The sequence below is a fragment of the Uranotaenia lowii genome, chromosome 1 (assembly GCF_029784155.1).
Source record: "Uranotaenia lowii strain MFRU-FL chromosome 1, ASM2978415v1, whole genome shotgun sequence".
NCBI classification, from domain to species: Eukaryota; Metazoa; Arthropoda; class Insecta; order Diptera; family Culicidae; genus Uranotaenia; species Uranotaenia lowii.
In genome coordinates this window covers 182,857,150-182,878,405 of record NC_073691.1, presented here as the reverse complement: position 1 = coordinate 182,878,405, position 21,256 = coordinate 182,857,150, and the positions used below count along the sequence as shown (strand labels likewise).

The following is a 21,256-nucleotide window of genomic DNA, read 5'->3' as shown; positions in this document are numbered from 1 at the left end:
CCCCCCCCCGTTCCTACGGCCATGAGTGGTACTATTCTTGTTTCGCTTACAAAAAAATGGGCAGTCATCTAAAAATTTAAGAGATCTCGGAAAAAAGATCATTGTTTTTCCCGATTTCCGGGATAACCATGGCGCCAGTTGTGAATTGTTGCAAGCTTCGTTATAGGAACCCTTTACAAAGTTAGTATTTGTTAATCCAAAAGATTACAATAAAAAAAAACTTTATTATCTTATGGGACAAGAATTTTATTTTTCGAAAAAAAAAAAACAATAAAAATATTATGGCCCTACAAACGTCAGCCCACCCTATGCAGCACGTCGCGTCACACATGCAACAGTCGCACCCACCCACTCGCTCAGCTATTTGGTATCAAAACAGAGAGCAACAGCCTTCCAGCCCCTCCCCTTCCCATGTTTTGAGGCCCCACTTGTCGTAGCACGCACGCACATGTTGCTGCTGTCGTTCTGTTGCTGTTGCCTTGGACAACCGGCAGCAGCGCTGTTGTTGGCTCTGAAGTTTTGCCTCTCCCAGTCAGTAGCGACTCCAGCCAGTGAGTTGAGTTGAGTGGAGTCTCTCGCGAAACTCCTCCACCCACCACGTCGCAATTGACGGGCTCCCCTTTTTGATTCGGTTCGGTTTGGCTGGGCAAGCTTGGGCCCGGTCCTAGTCAGTTGCCGGCTAGCTGTTGATCCGAACGGTACTTCGGGAGTTTTTTCTCGCAGCCAATGGGAGTGAGTTGTCGAGTGCGTTCGGTCGTTTAGAGTTGGTGATTGATTGGTGAAGTTAGGTGACCGAGTTCGATCCTAAGACGCGCGGAGTTTGTGTTTTTTTTTTCTTGTGTCCCACCCCCCAGGATTGGTGCAGACGTCTCGCTCGACGCAATCCTTGTTGGGTGTGTGGGTGTGCGGGGAGTGGTGATTTTCGACTCCTGGCGGGGAGAATCCGCGATTTTTCCGGGTGAACGAGTGGGCGAAGTCGGCCTTCAAGTGAATGCGTTGGTGTGCTCGAGAGCGTTCCAGTTCCAAGGAATTGCCGCGCGCCTTCCGTTACAAAGTTGTCGGAGGAATTTTCCGAACAATTTTCCAGCTGCCAGCTTCGGGTAATTCAAACCTCGGAAAGATTCCTACCTAGTATAGGTACAAAGTAATGCCAGTGGATAGTGGATCTTCCAGCCGAGCATAGGCGTCGAGTGAAAATCGTTTACAACTAACGGCCCATATGGTCGCCTGGCCACGCACCAGTCTCTCGGAAGGATCATCAATCGAAGGCCTCCGCTGCAAGTGAATGTTTATTGGATATTTAGTTGTTGCTGGTGTACGGTTTAATAGTTTTTTCTGTTGTTGTTGTTTTGCTTTTCGGTTTCTGTTTCACTTTTTATGCTTATGCTTCACGCTCCAGTAGTTTCTTTCGGGGATCTGGATACGGGCTGGGCTGGGTGAAGTCGATCCGTACCGAAGATGACGAGTCCGGCGACTATTAATAGGTCTTCGTGATGGTGGCGAATGATGTAGTGTAGCGTAAACAATTCCGTCCGAGTCTTGGAACGGTTTAGTTTAAAGCCGAAAATCGAAGCAACTTCCTTGGTGGACGTTAGCACGCGTAAGCTCTTTGTATCTCTCTCTCCCTAAGACGTTCGACGTTTCGTTCGTGGTGCTCGGTACAAGTGTGCCACCAAATGGGCTAACTCAGCATCGGTGCATCGGCCCCCACATTTAGTGTGTGTTACGGATGGATGATCCTTTCGATTCGATAGTTCGTGAAATAGCAACAATAACAACAGCAACAACAAAGTTTCGTTTCAAGAAAACCCCTTTTGCAGCAGCACAAAACGCGAAGTGAAGTGACGGTTTAGTGGCAATGGGCTCATCATATTCGTGTACCCGTGAAGAGAACGGCTATTCCGTCCGTGTGGATTAATAAATTGCCGTTATTGGTCAGTCAATCTGCGGCCAATAGTCGGTGGAGAAATTTAGGTGCAATTTGATATACAGTCCAGTTGCTGAAAAGCGCAAGTGATTATTGGGGGGAGGCTCGCGTTCAATCGATGTTCAAATGGATTTCTGCTGATGGATTAACGCGAAAAAACAGGCTGGAAAACGAGGATTGTGTTAGGTACGGAGGATTCGGTAAGCGTCATGAATCATTGATTGGGAGGTTTTTGAACGATCAAATTCACCCGTTGTATAGCTAATGAATAAAATGGAAATACAAAAAAAAATTAATGCATATTCCACACCCGAGAAGCTTTGCACGCTATTTAAAAAATGAAGCGTACCCACATCGTAATTTGTTTTAAAATATGGAGAAAAAACGTAAGGGTAGCCACATAATCGGGGAAACGGGAATTGAAAATCGCATCGGGGAAACCGGAAGTTCAAACCCAAAACCGGGAAAATACATAAGGAAACCAAAATTCAGTTTTGGTTTCAACATCAGGGATTTTATCGAAAATTCAGAATTCAGAATTATTATTTAATATTCTAGTTATATTTTAGTCAGAAATAAATAATTAGTTTTGTAACCACTTGGATCTCTCTAATTGTTTATGTTAAAATCCTAGCAAAACAAACAAAAACTCTCTAATTGTTTAACAGAACCTTAAGATTCCTTCTACGGCAAATAAGGTTTTACGTCAGAACAAAACATTTTCAGAATCGGTTTTCTTTATGAAACGTTTGTTGGACAATTTTAACACCATGATTTAAAAAAAAATTACGATCCATAATACCTAACCAGAGAAAACATCGGGTCGTGCAACAATTTGTTCACTCAATCCCTTCCTGCTCCAAAATCTTTGTTTTGTTGATTTTACTGCCAAGAATAGCAATAAATTTTTTTGGAAAATTCAGAAAAAATGAAATTTAAGAATAGGTAAAAACAATATCTAAACAAAAACTAACTTAATTTGAAGCTTATTTGAACTTACTGGATGATTTCATATGCAAAAATTTCTTCTTCCATTCAAGTTACCATGAAAAATGGAACACGTTTATTGATTACATGCAACTGACGAAAAACTCGGATTGTTTTGACATGCTTTTTTTTTGTTAAATCAGTGAATATCTACGTTAAACTATTAGTTTTAGTTATCTCTGTGCTCAAATTAACTGTTTTTCACTAAGAATTTTCATATTTTATGCACTCAATGCTGATTTTCAATAATTCAACCTTTATTCAAAGACACTTTATATTTCAATAAATATATTTTTTCTATCTTCAATTATAAAAATTGAAGTTTTGAAATTATTAAATTCGTTGAATAACATATCTAAACGTATCAAAATTCGGCCAACATGCAATGTCTGAAAAGTGTCAAAGTCACTTTAACTGCTTTGGCTTTGAGGAACTACTTTTTTATCAGATTTATTCACTCCACATTTATCTGGAGATTGTTCCAAAAACCCTGTTCCCCAAATTTTGAGACGACAAATCTTGTGAATTGTGTTTCATGTCAACATCGAATCCCTTGGTTTTAATATTAACCCTTCATTTCTTAATTTCTTTTTTTTCTCGAAAAAATTCTCAATAGTGCGCAATGATGAATACATGAAGGGAAAAATAATGAAAAATTATTATTTTCACATATTTCGGTTATTTAGCAAAAATATTAATTGTTGCAAATTTGCAACAACATGAAACGGTTACACCTTTTTTTTATTCAAACTCGGCAACTGGAAATAAATGCTAATTCCCAATTTCTTTTGCACTAATCATAGTTTTCGCACAGAAACTTCGCAAATCTAGGACACCAAGAAAGTTGAGAATTTAGCCGGGAGTAGTTATGTATGTTGGTTATCCACCATGGGTGCACGGATTCACCGCAGTTTCTGCCTAAGTATGTGCTCACATGCATTCTTGGACCGACCCCATGGCTTCGTATGAACTGTTACGGAGTGAAGTATTGTGTTGATGTAGGTATATTTTGGAAGAACGAGTCAATCAGGTAACTTAGAGGTATTCCAGCATCCGTGTATATACCTGGCCAGCTGACAGCTGATTAAACATTCATATAATCAGTTATAAGAGGAAACACATCTTACCTGTCGGCTTCTTATGGGATTCGAACCCAAAAGTTGTCTCGCCGATACCGGGAATCGAACCCAGCCTGGCACATCGGAATCAGACTCGCACCAGCTTATCCACTAGACTACAAAGACTCTCGAGAAATTAGCTAGGAGTAGTTATGCGATAATATACCACCCACTGAGAAAATTATTCCTTACGTTTGCTTGAAGGTATAAATGGAAAGCTTCTTACCTATACAACTTTTCAGAACATAACCTTGAACAAATCAACACAAATCAATTCCGAAAACGTATTTCAATTGGTTCTGATAAAGATTCTAAATCTTAAATCATACCATAACTATATGCCAGTTTTAAAAAACAAACTTGAGTATTGAAGAGCAAAGTCTCAATTTAGTTTTGAAGGAATCATCCAATTACAAATTACATTAAACTATTAAATATCATTTGTTGGCAAAATTATAAGAACAATAAAGATTTCTTCGGAATGAGCATTAGAATTTGGAACATGATTCTAAAATTAGAATTCAAACTTGAAATCAGTTTATAAATAAAAAAAAAAATAAATAAAACTAAATTCAATTACAAAAAGTTTCAAATTAAAATCCACTTCCAGAGCTTCCAGGAAAAGGTTGAATAGTATGAATAAAGAGCATTTTTCGTCGATTGATTATAAGAAACGGCTCATACTTTAGTAAAAAATAATGAGCATTGTAATTTTCAATCAAATCATTCATTCATCTCTAAGAAAAAAAGCAAAACAATACTTCAAACCTCGGTTATCGAATGTTGGCTGATAGTACTGAATTTTCAAGTGGAAAAATAAATAAAACGGATTCGTTGTTTGTTATTAGATTTTCCTCATTCCCCCCCTCCTAATACGGCCTTAACATGATAATAAATCATTAATAACGAAAACACTTTCATCGGGAAACAAATACACTGTTTAACGATACAAGTTTCGAAAACACACTATGGAACCCATATAACTAGTTAGGGTACTACCGTTGCATGGTGTTGCAAATTTGCAACAGTTATTGAAAACCCATTATATCAGAGAAAAAAAACAAAAAAAAATTCTTAATTTTTGTTTATTATGTAAATTACTTTAGTGGGAATACGAAAATATTTTTTTTGAGTCAATAAAAAATTCTCAATATGAATAACACTAGGCCAAAAATTTGGAAAAAAAAGCCTTTTTTAACATTCCATATTTTCAGATTCAAGTTGTTTTTTTTTGTACCTTAAAGCACTGAAAGTAATTTTTTTTTATTTGAACACGATCTTGAAGTTAGAAATATTATTCCCATCGAAAAAAAATTGACTTTTTAGCTAAATGTGAAGTTTAGAAGAGTTTTAATTAATTGTTGCAAATTTGTAACTTTATGAAACGAAGGGTTAATATTCTCAAAGTATTGTACAGTAAGAAAACTTCGACCCCAATCCCAAAAAACTCAAAGTCGAAGGTTGGAAGATATTGGAAATATTACTTATCATGAAATTAAAATTTGCTTGACCGGAAACACTTGAGTGAAGCTTTATTTAAATCTTTTTATTTAGAAAAACAAACAGTCATAACTTCGTGAAACTAAATTTGATCAAAACAGTTTTACAGCCGAAAAATTGTTGAGAAAGATTTCAATGTGAAATTAATGTTTCTTGAAGATTGATGATATCCTACAGAAGTTACACTCATTACAAATTATTCCACTTTCACGAAAAAGATATTCAAAATCAATTAACTTTTGAAAAGATATATAAAAATGGATTTTTGTCTGTCTGTCTGTCCGTTCCCTATAGACTCGGAAACTACTGAACCGATTCGTGTGAAACTTGGCAGAAGGGTGTATTGGAGGCAGGGGAAGGTTCTCCCTCTCTCATGAAGGGAGGAAGGAGCCTCCCAAACAAAAGACAATTTTGTGCATAATTCGAGAACCAATCAAGCAAATGGTATCAAGTTTTCTATGAATGAAAGGTACTCCTCCCTCCTCTCAGTGGGTGACAGGAAGGGGGAGGGGGGCTTCCTTGCAATTTATCATAAAACTCGAAAAATAATCAAGATATTGGAACGAAATTTGGCATGGGAAGGTATGCTTTGGGCAATTCGCAATTGATGATTGCTGAGAACAATAGGTTGATGATGATGTACACAGTACAAATGTCATCATCGTACACGCAACCAGATGCTAACTCATATTGTGGTTAGCAGTTACACTGCAGTGTTGCCAGGTATTCTGGGTAATAATATCAAAGTACTCATTGAGAAATGAGTACTCTCCCGGTTAGGGAATATAAGAAGTGAAAAGTGACAATAAGCTATCGCTAATTAATATAGTTGTATTCTACTGACCTCTCAGACGAAACATGAATAAAAATAACTCTATTCCACCACCGGAACCTGCGTTTCTTTTATGAATTGAAGCCCCACCTTTTTTCAGCGGAAAGATATAAAAGTGAAAACACATTTAACTTTTTTTTTTTACAAAATACGAGAAATGGACAAAACTTAACATGAAAAGTCATTTTGGTATGGTTCTATGATCATCTGGCACACCATCCTCCTTTCAGTGAGTAGGTACATAGGAGGAGAGGGGTGAGCCCAATACAATTTTGTTAGCATAAGTTTTAAATTTATGCTAATGAAGCCAACAAATGGAAACAAATATGGCATGGAAAGATACTTTGTTACGAGTTATGTTTCTACGATTGTTATAAACTCTTAGAAATTTTTACCAAATTTGACACGAGTTGGCAATATAGTTTTCAATTTAAATGCATTTGGTAAAAAGCTCTGCAATGAAGGACTTACCGAAAAAATCAATAGAACATATTATTTCTGGTTCATTTTTGTTAACTGGAGAATCGCTTGTTGCATTGGCAGGTTTTCTGTTCCTATCACTCCACACCGGCTGAACCACGGAAAAGTAAATTTTATTGAGAAATTCCAAAATTCAACAAAATGTCTCAAACTTCGACATATTGAAAGGCACTGGCCTATGATCGCCGTAATTATAACTAGAAAACAAGGTACCATAGAAAACTTTAGTAAATTTAGTCGAAAAGGTAATTGAGGTCACAATCTTAATTGCAAAGTCTACGTAGGCGTTTCGACATTTCAGACAGAGTTCTTGATATTTTTTTTAAATGATCTTTTACTATAAATAACAGATGTCTACTTTCTTATTTCTTATTCACCGAAAAGCAGAGGTAATTTTTTCCACTCATCTTTAGAGGTAAATTTGACCTTTTTTTTCATTCACCTACGAAAAAGGTAAACTGTACCTTTTATTGTTTCATCTAGAGAAAAGCTAAGTTTTACGTTTTCGAGATTCACTGAGCGCAAAGGTAGATTGCACCGTTTCCTCATTCACTGGCTTAAAAGGAAATGCTTTGGCTCTTATTCTGCGCCTCGCGTGACGTGACGATAGTAGAGTCACCCAAGTCACTCTATTCCAGCAGTCGGTTTAGGTGAGGAACGTTACTTTGGATGAACTTTGTGAGTTCTTACCCTATTCTCGTAGTCACCGTGGGTGAGAACCGTCGCATTCAGGTGACGATTTTAGGTGACAATTGTCGGTACCTTTTCAGGTGGCGACGAAATAGGAATTTAATCGGAAATTTATGTAAATCAGAATATTAGGCCCTAAATAGTTAATTATACTAATGAATGATAGTTTTGGAAACAAAATGAAACAAATTTATTTGCAAATATGATTTTTAAATATATTTAAACTTTTTCATTGCTATCTAAAATATGTAATTTGATTTGCGAAACGTTTAAACCATGAAATGGCGAAAACTTTTAAAATCAAATATTAGTACTTTTCATTTTATTTTCACATTTTAATGTTAATATTCCATGCTAAAAAAATACTTTTTTAAATAAAAAAAAATTGTGGAATTCAAGTGAAGGATACAGGTGAGGATTACCGGTATCAATAAGCGACAAGCCAGAACATTTAAAGAAAAATGAATTTCTTGGGAGGTTCCAAAGAAAAATAAGCCGTTTATAAAAATCAATTGAATTCGCATTTTTCAGTTAGTTCAATGCTTTATTAAATAACTTTTAGAAAATCAAATTGAAATATGATGGATTCGACGCTAAAGCTGAAGCACAATTTTAAGTGTAGTTTTCGAATTCAAATTTGGAATCCATTTTTAAGGGGGGGGTAGGGTCTAACATTTTCAAAAAATCGATTTTTTTTATTTTTTTATTTTCTTATTGTAAAACATTTCAAGAATGTTGTGTCAAATTTTCAAGTCAATTGAAGCAACACTGTAGAAGTTATAGGCCTTTATCTCCTCCTATCTAATACTGCAAGAAAGCAAGAGCAGAAACTTCAAACGCATTTTTCTCGAAAGCACATTTTCAAAGTCCGTGGACATCGTCATTTGAAAACTACTTATCCGATTCTTTTCAAATTTGGAACATATTTTCTACATATAAAATACCAGACCCCAACGTTTTTCTTTTTTGATTTTTTTATTTTGGGGAGATTTTACAGGTGAAAAATGGCGGATTTTTAAGTGAAAAATCGTAGTTTTTACTTCAAACAGCCACAAAAATTTCATAAAAATATTTTTAAGTTAAATAAAAACGTTGGGGTCCAGAAAAACATCTATTAAAAATATTTTGCTCTGATTTTTTGACTTCAGATGATTCTGTGCTGAGATACAGTGTCCACCGCAAATCCTATTTTCTAAAAGGCATCCTCGAAAATGCTCCGTCACCGGCTCATTTTTCAATATTTTTCTACGAAAAAATTACTAAGTGTTCTTTTAACAATGCTGTGTATAATGCAAAAAATTTGAATACATTTGTTTGAACGATAGCTCCAGAAAAAAATCGTTAAAATGATGTTTTTTTTATACCCGTTAGACCCTACCCCCCCCTTAAGGTAAATTGAAAATCGGATTCAGATTCATTTAACCGAAATCTGAAGTTTGAATCTGATGCTGCTGCTGCTGCTATTTTGTTGGTTTCGATAAGTTCTCGGCATTCCATAATGTTCTATCTGGTAAGCGAACAATTTCCGGCATGCCACGGGGGTAGCCTCGTTTGGGGAAATATATAAACCGGCAGCATTCGCCATGACTGAAAACGAAAAAAAAAACTTATTTTCTCTTGGATGATGAAAATTTATTAAAACCATTCTGTTTCGAACAATTTCAGGTACAAAACACAAATTATTTTACATACCTGATAAACCTTTTGGAAATGTTTCTTTGGAGCAGCAGCCGTCGGCTTTTGTTTTATCGGCAGTATGACCCAGATCCGAACCCAGCTTTGATGAGCGAAATTTTCACTTACGTCACACAAATCGTCCGTTTATCATCCTCAGGCAGCTTGCTGTGACCGTGATGGCCATTTTCGAACCGAAATTCTAACCCGTTACACAAAAAATTAATTCGGAAAATCCGAACCGAGAGCAAAATCAAAACAGCTAAATTCTTCCATTTTGACAGAAGTGTTCATTCGGTCACTCACCTAGAATGAACCTCTGTCACTTTACCCGCAACGACTTCGGGAATAAGGTGACAAATCTCACGGTGACTCCGAGGTGAGGTGACAATCATCACGTCACGCGCGGCGCAGAATAAGGGCCTTTGTTTTGGGTGGTTTCATCAATTAACTCTCTTCCGTCCCAGGCATTTTTAACCGTTACAGTCCCTGGAGTGTAAATTTGATACTTCTCACTAAAACACTCCTCACAAACAAAATTAAAAGTCTAAGAAAAAAAAATCCTTAGATACATGCTTCGTAAAAAAACTGTAGATCAGCTACGAAATGTTAAAAAAAATCACTTAGTTTCCACGAAAGTCGAAGTTAGAAGCTATAGGATAACGGACCTATTTTGGACTGCTTTGGGACTTGGCTATGCTACATATTTTCTGGAACAGTAGTACATGTTACAATTTCGACTACTTTATCCATTCATTACGAAGATCATGGCTTTTTCTATCGAAGCATATCGTCGTTTATTGATATGTAACAAAATATACGCCTAAAAACGCGTTCCCGCGATCATTATTTTGACCGGTATTTTGGACCACTCTCTGAGCCTATTTTGGACAACCCTTAGCATTTTTTTCTTCTAAAGTGGTTGATGCGCAATAATGCAAATAATTCAGTTTATATTGTCTTTTCTTATTCAAGTTTTGTTTGTTCGATAATATAGTAAACGCAGAAAAATCCCTCCGTTATATAGTGTATTTCAATGTTTTGCAAATTCAGACAGCATACTACAATTTCGACGAAATTTGTTCTGCAGTGTTAAATATTGCCAAGTTGGCTAATCTTTGGGATCAATTTTCAGAACGCAAATATCCTTCAAGTGACCCAATGATAAGTTAAAAAAGTCTGACATCATTAACTACGCGACATCAATTGATGCATTTTGTGTTTCAAATCCTCAGAGGATTTGATGTGGCTTCAGTTCTGTAGAAACCATCTAAAAGCCGATTTTCCGCTGCAAAATTCACCAAAATTAAGTTTTATCTTGAAAACAGTTTTAAAGTTAAAGTTTTATATTTAAGGGAAAAAATATCGTTGGAGTAAATTTTTCAACAGTTTAATTTTGAAATTGCATAACCACAGGGGATAAAAAACTAGATTTGCTTACTTTATAGTAGGTATTTATAGAAGTCGCTTGTAATTTTTACACATTCCAACAGTTTTTCTCAAGTTTTGAAACATATATAGCTCTAGTTGAATTTACAACAAACTGTTACAGCAATTAAACTCGTTGCATATGTATTTGCGGATTTGTTCTCTTTTTTTTTGCAAACCCCTCCTTTAGATGGGGCTTATATTTCGTCTTCTACCTAACAAAGTATTTTCTTTTCTCAAAACTCAACCCTGAATGGTTGTTACTTTCAGACCAAATTCGTGAATAATTTTTTATGAAGCACCAAAAATATTGACTTAATAAAAAAATTAGTGCATGTCCAGTTTTTTCAAGCAGCTGCCATTAATGTGGATTGTTAGATTAACGTGGTTTAAAGCATAGTCCACAAAAAGTAAGTAAAAACTATGATTGGCTTGGTTTTATGCCGAATGAAGTGAAACCCGTCTAAAGGCGAGTTTGAGCTTTAGCGAGTTATTAAATAAAATAAAACCAAAATTCCAAATTTTATTTATAATGTGTGATTGAAATAGTGTGTATGATTCTGTTATATTATCGTACAACGTCTAATTATTTGTGAGCATTTAACAGCAAGTTTAATACCCAGGTTATGGTTATGTTGAGTGGTCCAAAATAAGTCCCAAAGGTATTAAAAAGGACCTTTTTCCGACATGGTCTAAATCCTATTAAACAAGTTTTTTTGGTTCTTCAAGCCTCCAAACTAGTTTTCAAGTGTTTTATCATAGCTGTGACTATGTTTGTAGTTGTAAAAATCTTCATATCTAAACATCAGAAAACCTCTTGAAAGTTGACTCCAATAATGGAACGTCCTCCAGAAATGGCCTTTATTCGGTCCAACTGTGAAAAATCCAAGCTTTTTTTTCAACTTTCTCTCCCTTATCACCTTATTTAAATGCAATGTTAGATATGATTAGAATCATAAGAAGTAGCTTTAACTATAGTTATTCAAAATTTTCATGATCATGATTTTATGAAATATTGGAAAAAAGCTGTAAGGTGGTCCTAAATATGTACCGTAATCCGGGGTAATATTGATCACTTTTTTCAATATTTTTCGATTATTTTTTCTGTTAAGAGGAATTGGGCATGTTTCATATTTTTGAAACCGGTACTGAGCTCCTATGAACGTATTACATGGTTGCAGGAATTTATTTGACTACTTTAAATGTGATTTAAAAATCGATTTTCTCTCTGTTTAGAATTTGATGCTTTGGGGTAACATTGATCAGTCTCTATTTTAAAGGTTATAACAAGTTCTCTTGATCATAAAGGTTACAACACACCTTCATAATATTTACAAATGCTAGTTTATCAATTTTACCTTGCTTTTTAAAGTTTTCCTATAAAAACATTTATAATCGAAAAAAAAAACTTTTATGGTACAAACATTTAGGGGCAAAAATTAAAATAATTGCTAAATAGTTTGAGCTACAAACTACATATGAAATTTTACATTAACACACTCCTCTAGGCCCTCCCACTATTCCTATTTCCATTTTTCATTTTTTAAATATCAAAAATTTATCACTAAGGGACTATAAAAATGGAACTACAACTGTTCATATGCAGAGAAAAGAGGTAGTTCTTTCACATTCAACAGCCGGTTTGCTTCTTAATGCTTTTTGGATTCATCAGGAGAGCTGTTTGTTTGCGAGCCTTGGAAAAAATAGATATATTAAGATTTTGAAATTGCATTTATACTAACAGAAAAAAAATCAAATACAAACCAAATTTGACCTATTTGATACTAAATTAAAAGGCTTTCAAACGTGGAAAACAGTTTTCAAAAATTCAATATATAGACGGAATTAATGATTATAATGTTCACAAATTTATTGTTGGTCAAAGTTACCCCGTTTTACGGTACCCGGTCCAAAATAAGTCCGTTACCCTACGTTGCGCATAAGGATAATCTTTTTTCACATTTTTGAAGATCATGACCACAAAAAATGTGAGAAATGTGGTACCGTACCTTTCAAACCGTGAAAATTGTTTAAGTTACACCAGAAAAATTTTCAAAAGAGGATTGAAATGTTGACGTAATTTGACACATTTTTCAATTTTTGTTTTTCAAAATCACAGAATTTTTGACAAATTTTCAAAGGTAGCTGTTTTCCGACCTTTCATTTTGCCAGTGTAAATTTCATTCCCAACTACCACTTTCGGCCCGAACTAACCTTGAACCCATCTCCGATTCATCTATTTCCAGATTATAATTCAGCTCAACTCCCGGCGCGATCGGAGCCAAGACAAAGGTGCGTGACAATCGGTTTCAGAAATTAATCCATCACAATCCTAGGGGGCTTTCGGCTTTTCGGTTCCCATGAATGCTAGTCTCGAATGAGTGACAAAAGTGTCAAGATCCCATTACAATCGAGAGATAGAGACAGCGGAGAGTGAAGACACATCAAAGGTGGAACCGGTTTCACCTATTCTTCGGCTCCCTAGGAAATTGATTCATCAGCAAATCCCCCGCCCGGCCCGAGTGCTTCCGGTGACAGCCGATTTGGGGGGATCGAAGATTAAGAGGAAAACGAAACCACAACTGTGGGTGACCCGACCTCATACGATTTTTTTGGTGCTCGGTTCGGATGATCAATTGTGAAACGATACGGGAAAAAAGGAAACCAAATGTGAGCTTTTGTGATTTCGTGTTAATGTATGTGTGTATGTTTTGTGTAATCTCTACGGGAGGTCTTCTTCGGTGTAATAAGAAGCGATTCCGGAAAACTCCCACGCTCCCCGACTTTCCATGAATGGTGCGCTCTAACAATAGTATTCACATCTCGGTCTGGTAGGTGTTTTTTAATTTTCTGGGAGTGAGAGCCGAAGGGAAACGAGAAATCCAACAGCAGGTGTCAATTACAAGCGTGTTGAACCCGTTGTTCGTTCAGGGTGGTGTCGGAAAAGTTTCGAGCCTCGAAAAAAAAAAACAACAACAACAAAGAGCTGCTCCAGATTACACGACGATTATTCAGTATTGTGAGAAGAGAAAAGTGCACCGAGAAATTCGCGATGGCGGCACTACTGATTGCTTAGAGATAAGAGTGCCACCACTATACAGCTTTGTGGTTGCCCGTATTTCACTTTCAAACTGCGGCTGACATTCAAAGAAAACATTTCCATCAATCAAGGTAATTTATTTTTCATATTTTTTACTTTTTATTTTAAAACCTGGTGGCAGTGATGCCATCTTTTAGTTGTGGAAAGTGTGATGTTTTATTTTTTTTTTAAAGTAGGATGAGTGCTCTTACTTTGGACCTAGAGCCTACTTTAGTCCTAAAATGTCGAAAATTGTAAATAATTGTTTTGCTGGCATAGAATTTATATATTCCTAGGCACACAATGAACTCTTATTCTTCCTGAACCCAACCATACCGTTTTTTGACATTAAAAGCCTTTCTGATTAAATTTTCAACGTTTTTAAAAATGTACCCCCTCATTAGTAGTAAATCAGACAGCTCATTTAGTGGGGCGCGTTTTAAAAAAATAGAGTATTTAAGGAAAAATCACAATTTTTTACTGTCCAAGCCAAAGTTTAAAGGAAAATTACTTTCACTGTGAAGAATATGAACCATCCTACCAATTTTTCTTCAAATTCATGAAAATCAATGCAAAACTCGGAAAATTTGCAACGGGTCCAAATATAGGAAACTTTCGATTTTGATGTTCCATGTTTAGACCTAACATCACCAAAACTTTGTATCAATACCAACAAATCAACAAAGGTGCGAATTTATGATTGAGGCATAATTCTGAACCAATATTGAACATTTCTAACAGTTTTTGCCAGCTTAACGCACATGAAAGTAAGAAAACACAAACAAGTTTCAGCTATTGTTCTGCTGATAGAGCTGACGGGGAATGAAAATGTTTGTGATATTCATAACAGAAATTCAAGATTTTTTTAAATGTTAAAAATCTTGTACGATAATATTTGATTGAAGATTACATTTTCAATAAATTTGTTTATTTATTTTCGAAAAATCATACTTTTATATGAATTTTAGTTCTAGGTCAATTTAAAGGAACCGGTCCAGTACCAAAATAGGAACAGTAGGTTCAATGTTGGAACTTTGGATCATCCATATCTTTGCAAATCTCTCAATAACGGCGAAACCTATGTTGAAAATTTTCATTGAAACTTGCAAATAAGATCATGACTTATAAATGAATTCCCTAAAGGATATAAATTTCCCGTCCATTTTTGAGAAAATCATGATTATTTAAAAACCACCGCTTAAAGGGTTCTAAGAAGGGCAACTAACCTTAAATTAATTTGTAACAATTTAGCTACATTGAATAACCCATGAATTGCATCAGTACACCCGAAGAAGAGGTTGCAAAATTCAATGCCGATCGGAGCTCACTGTGTGCCGAAAATGCGCTCAAATGGGCATAGGTCGATTTATGTCTGCCTGACCTCACTGTTTTTTACACTCTGCGATTACTGTTTTGATTTCTTATTTTCCAATTCTACATGCTGAGGAAGCAAAGCATACAAATTGGGTTCTCATTTAATTCTCATTCACAGATTTTTAGCAATAGTTCTCAGCTCAATTTTGGGATTGAAAAAAATTAAGAAATTAGATATTTTTAGTATTAAATAATGAAAAATCAATCATTTTATTTGGTAATCCAGCGAAAACAGAAATATTGGAATAAACGGATTTAAACTTTAAAAAAAGTTAAAGTTAAAGTCTCGAAAATATCATATACTAAAAATTTAGAACAGTTCAGCCTTCTCTTTCAGTTTGTTTACCGGAGAATTTTCCGATGTTGGATTTTTCTGTCCCTGAATAAAGGTTGTCGTACAAGTATGTGCATTTGTTCACAGTTTCCGATCAAAGAAACTTTCGGACAATCGATTCGGCACATTCGAATTCTTTAGAAGCTTAAACATTTGGATATTCGATGTGATTTTTGGTTTCAAGTAGAAGCGCTGCCACAGAATATTCAATGCAAAGTCGGTTGGTCCAGAACAAATGAGTTGAAAAAAGGGTTTTTTAAAACACGTTGAAGCATTTTAATAAACAAACCTCCTTTTCGAAAGTTTTAAGAATTTTCAACTTTCTGTTCATTCCCGGAGGGATAATCGTTGGGAAACCAAAAAATGCGCTAAATTTAGTTCACAAAATGGGAATTGTTTTTTTTGCTACCCTCAAACTGAGTGGACCGTGCAGCTACACGGAAAATTTCGCCGCACCCCATTTCTCGTTCGTAAAATTTTGTAAACAGGACGTGTGAACTGTCACCAAAAAAAGGAGCTAGGGGAGGAGCGGGCTATATGCGCCTATTAAGCAGAACACTGATTTAATCAAATATAACATAGAATATGTATACAAAAACTATATACACGTGTGCAGACATCTGTTTTCTATACATTGAAGTAATTTTTATGTTAAAATTTTCTTTTGTTTCCAAGAAAACGATTTCATTATAAGTGTTGTCTAAAATGCCGAACCTCAAACCGTGCGGGCTAAATGCGCCTATTTATGTTTTGAACAATAATTTTGTTTTTTGGGCAATATTTCCGTATAATTTCTTTGAAACTGCTAGAAAGTAATAATTTCCATACGACAAAGCTGAAGTTTTGTAAAAATCTATGTATATTATAATTTTATTGAATAAAACAAAAATTAGGGTTGCTATATTATGGAGACAGTTCATCTATGAGGAAAACTTTATCAAATCTGTTTTTAGATCTCAATTCTCTCTAAAGATGCTATTCAGAGCTTAGATTTGAAGGTTCAATGATAAAAATAATTTATTTATTCTATTTAACCTGTTATTTTAGGATGGAGGCATTTTACAAACATGATAGGGGCATACAAAAACACTCTATTATTCCACTATATAGTCATTATTAAACCTCCACAAAAGCTGAAATATGTTTAATTTCTTAAGTTCATTTGAGTAAGAAACAAAAACCATTTTAGTTTTTGTTTTAAGCTTCTTTACGTATAATTTTTAAAAGTGGAAATATTACATCAAAATGTATTAAAACCTTGTATGGTTTTTTTTAAATTTTTTTGAGTTTGTAAATTCCTGATATTCTTTCTTGCCTTATGTTCTAAGCGTATCACCCTCAAAATGCATTGGTGAGATAAGCTGTCTAGTAAGCCATTTCATCAAACAGCCGTAGGGTCATTTAACCCGATAGGCCCATTTAGGAAACCTTTCTCCTACGTCATCGTGGGTGGACCCATTGCACAAACGATGATATCAGCACCAACATGTGAAAAAGGTATAGAAGAAAAGTAAAGAAAACTCGTTTTCAGTGGATTGAAGTAGCCCAATATTAGCTATACCCATCACAAACACCGTTTCTAGTTTATCAGTTTCCATTAGATTTGAAATGCAATTTGTTCAAAGAGGATTTCAAAGATATATAGCCATTATACGAAATAATCTCTACAAAAAATGGATTATACTCCCTCTACATAGAAAAAATTGAGAGCTATTTTTCCTTCAAATCCCCCCTTCATCGATAAAAGCATATAAAGAATATTCCTTGTTTCTTTTTTCAGGTGCATAAAAAAAAACCATTCAATGAACTCAAGAAATCTTCAATTTTTCATCATTACTTTTTATTTATGGATGGAGCCTGAAAGCCCAGACAAAAATAATAATTATCGCTATACCTCTCTTGTTTCTCAACCAATTTTTACAAATTTTCAAGCTTTAGAAACTTCGTAACACAACTCAAATATGTTTTTCAACACTTCAGTTTTCCGTTATTCAAAGTTAAGGAAGACAAAAATCCGAAATAACTTGCTTCGGAAAAAGACTGTAGATCAGCTACGGGATGCTAAAAAAAATTAACTTTGTGTCCAAGAAAGTTGCAGATAGAAACTACACGTTGCGCATAAGGATATATTTTTGTTGAATTTTTTTTAACACCATGACCACAAAAAAAATGCAAAAAGTGGTGTAAACCCGTACTTTTCAATAAATGAACCGTCAAAAATGTTCAAGTCACAACAGATAAATTTTGAAAAGAGGATTTGAAAGTTTACGTAAAGTCTGTTTCACATAGAATCTGGTCGGATAAAGTAGATCATTTCTCCGCAAATAAATAACGTACAACAAAAGTAAAAATGTAATTTTGTAGGGTTTTTATTGCACTTAAAGGAAAAAAAATTCATAAAAATCATTCGTCAGCTTTTCGGATGAATTTCCGTACTTTTTACATCTTGTTCCACCACTTTCCCATTTGAGCGGGTTTTTTCATGGTTCTGCCACATTTCTTCAGTTTGCCCTTAACTATTGCCCAATATTTCTCGATGGAACGAAAATCCGGACAGTTTGGTGGATTGATACTTTTTTCAAATCGATCTTGTTCTCCTTATACCACTTAACGACATCCCGGCTGTAGTGGCAGCTTGCCAGGTCCGGCCAGAACTTCACCGGACCTTTGTGGGACCGAATAAATGGCAAAACCCTCTTCTGGAGGCATTCTTTTTTGTAAACAATTCCATTCATTGTGTCCCCAGTGATGAAAATCTTAGTCTTCTTCCCACAACTACAGATCCCTTGCCAAATCATCAACTTACGAGCAAATTTACCTTCGAAAACAAACTTGAATCTACCCGCAACATTCCCTTTACGCTTCGCAAGGTAAAATTTGTTACCGGGTATTTGTCCAAAATCCATTTTGACGTAAGTTTCGTCGGCCATCAAAATGCATCCGTTGTACTTGGTCAACACTTTCTCGTACAACTTCCTTGCCCTGGTTTTGGCAACCAGGTTTTGTTTCAGCGTCCTGCTGGGGTGTTTGCTTGCATGATACGACAGCAAACCTTCTCGATAACTTTTGACTGACTGCTTCAATCTTGATGAAATTTTCATCACTAAGTAAACAAACCATCCGGATCAAAACACTGTCAATAGATTCACATGTGTGACAACTAAGGGCGCTGCAGTAAATGAAAAATGCGACCAGATTCTATGTGAAACAGACTTTAGTTTGGCACATTTTCGCACCTTTAAGTTGTCAAAAAACGTAATACAGAATTTTTGACGAATTTTTCAAAGCAGTTGTTTCTCGATTTTTTTTGCAATTTCTCAGATTTTCTAACACTTCAACTTTTCACTGGATTTTGAGTATATTAACGCAAAATTTCCGCAATAAATTTGTACTCTCCAGTAAGGTAATTTTAGACCGGATCTGCTGGTGTAATTGTATAATCAAATTGACACTCCAGGAACTCTAACGGGTGAAATTTCAGGAACGGATGAGGGTTAATGTGTTAACATCAAACAGAAAAGATTTCGGGATTTCATTAATGAACTATGTTTGTTGAAATTGCGTGACTAGAAATTTCTTTCCAACGAATTATTTATTCATCGTTTTTTTTAACTGTTGATAAGTTGCTTCGGAAATTTCCTGAAAAAATACTTAATATCGATTTTTGTAAAAGGCTACCGCGCATGCTGTTTCCAAAATATTGCATATAAAGTCTGACAGCTCCATAAGCTCCCAGCAAAAATATAATTATTATTTTTTTTATATATTGCCAACAAAAATCACACATCTGACAAGTGAGGTCGTTTAAAATGTAGGTCTTCGTACATACTGCTTCGCCCAGCTAATAACTCGAGTTGTTCATATTTCTCGCGTGAGCTTTCATTACGTCGCAAGAAACATCTGAATAATTCACAGAAAACTGCTGAAAAATTTAACAAAATAACTTGAAAATTTTGATTTCACATATAGGGTAGAAGCACTATTTATTAAACAGGTATCAGATACTGGACACTATTAAAACACTAACCAATTAAAACAATAATATTTAGTAGAAAAATTAATTAAAAATCGTTGTGCCACTGTTGAAGCATTTTCTACCTCTGTTTAAATTTTTATCAAGAATTTCGGACTCTTAAAGGATGAAGAAAACACCGTTTATTTGATAACGATACGTTTGGTAAAATTCTAAGATAATAATATGAGTGTTTTTAACTAAGTCATTTTAGATGGTTTCAGGAAGAGTGGCAGCCTTTATTATCTCTATTTTCTCAAAATTTCACAATTTAAGTTTTCAATAAGTGGATTACAAAAAAACGCCAATGTTTTTATTATTGAGCGTTCAATCACTGATAAGCTGATATAACTCTGAACCACATTTCCATCAACCAAAGGTTCGTGTCTTAACTGCTTAGTAAGTGAATAATACACTGGTTGTGATGGGGCGCTAGCATTCAAAAATTACTCTACGTGTTCTAAAGACACGTAGAAAAATATATAGAAATTTCATTATCTACCATGCATTCTTAGCCTGCTTCAATTTTTCTGCGTGCAAAAGTATGAGTTGCTATGGTGTTCAATTTTTGTTATGCTTTCCTCCAAGTGAAAAAAGGTCCCGATGGTTGAAATGTACTAGATTCATTGAACTTTGAATTTGAGGAACAAAATTTGAAACGTGCCCACATATGAAAAACAATTCTTCATATTTGGAAAAAAAAACTATTCCAATTAAAAGGATATGAAAATTTTATAATTAATAATTAATTATTTCACAATATAATAGAATAAAAGTTTAACAGTTTTTAAGAATTAATTTAAGCAAATGAATAAAAGTTAAAGATATAAAAACTTTTAAAGAGAAAATTTTCTTTAACTTATTGAGGAAACATTCACAGTTCTTTAAAAAGGATCTTCTGGTGAACGATTTAGTCTTGGCACTTTATTAGAGAATATACTTTTTAGATCATATGATTGCCGAAATTGCCAGAAGATCATAAACTCTTCTTCAATAAGAATGGAATTTATCCGATATATTGTAACTAAAATTTTAACTAACTGAGTTACATAACTCTTCATAAAAAATATTTTCAAATTGTCAAATGAAAATTGAATGATTTGCGAAAAATCTAAATTTAGCTATTGGTATCATTACATGATCGGGAAACGAAGCTTAGGGAATGATGAGCTAGTTGGCGCCAGGAGCTCTGGGCGATGAAAATTTTTCTCCTACGCAGGGGGAATTATATCAGCTTATCAGTGGTTCAATCTTGCAGTACTCGTTTCGTAAAGAAATCCATGTACCAGTTATTGAACAAACATGAGATGGTTTTTGAAAATATGAAAAAAAACTGTTTCTTAATTGCTAGCTCAACCAAAATCACCCCATGCAAAGTATACTATCAAGCGCAATACCTCTGAATATCTATATATATAAAAATGAATTTCTGTCTGTCTGTCTGTCTGTCTGTCTGTCTGTCTGTCTGTCTGTTCCCTATAGACTCGGAAACTACTGAACCGATTTGCGTGAAACTTGGCAGGTGGGGGTATTGGAGGCCGGGGAAGGTTCCTATTATGGTTTGAGACCCCTCCCTCTCTCATGAAGGGAGGGAGGGGCCTCGCAATCAAAAATAAATTTTTAGCATAACTCGAAAACCCATCAAGCAAATGGTATCAAATTTGGCATGGGGTGGTATTTGGGAACGCGGAATATTTCTATGAATATAAGGTAACCCTCCCTCCTTTCAGTTTGGTGATAGGAAGGGGAGAGGGGGGCAACCTTACAATTTTTCATATAACTCGAAAACTAATCAAGATATTGGAACCAAACTTGGCACGG

General features: G+C 35.1%; 1 protein-coding gene across 6 annotated transcripts in view; it reads left to right on the top strand.

Moving 5' to 3' along the window:
* Positions 1 to 673: 673 nt before the first annotated feature.
* Positions 674 to 21,256, top strand: part of LOC129739415 (band 4.1-like protein 4) — a 461,000-nt gene continuing 440,417 nt past the window's right edge. For 4 of the 6 annotated variants that reach the window (XM_055730889.1, XM_055730895.1, XM_055730900.1 and 1 more), the window contains exons 1-2: positions 674 to 2,127; positions 12,883 to 13,807. The gene's annotated coding sequence lies outside the window, so the exon portion shown is untranslated. The remainder of the gene's footprint in view (positions 2,128 to 12,882; positions 13,808 to 21,256) is intronic. The other 2 variants (XM_055730882.1, XM_055730875.1) reach the window with 2 other exon arrangements.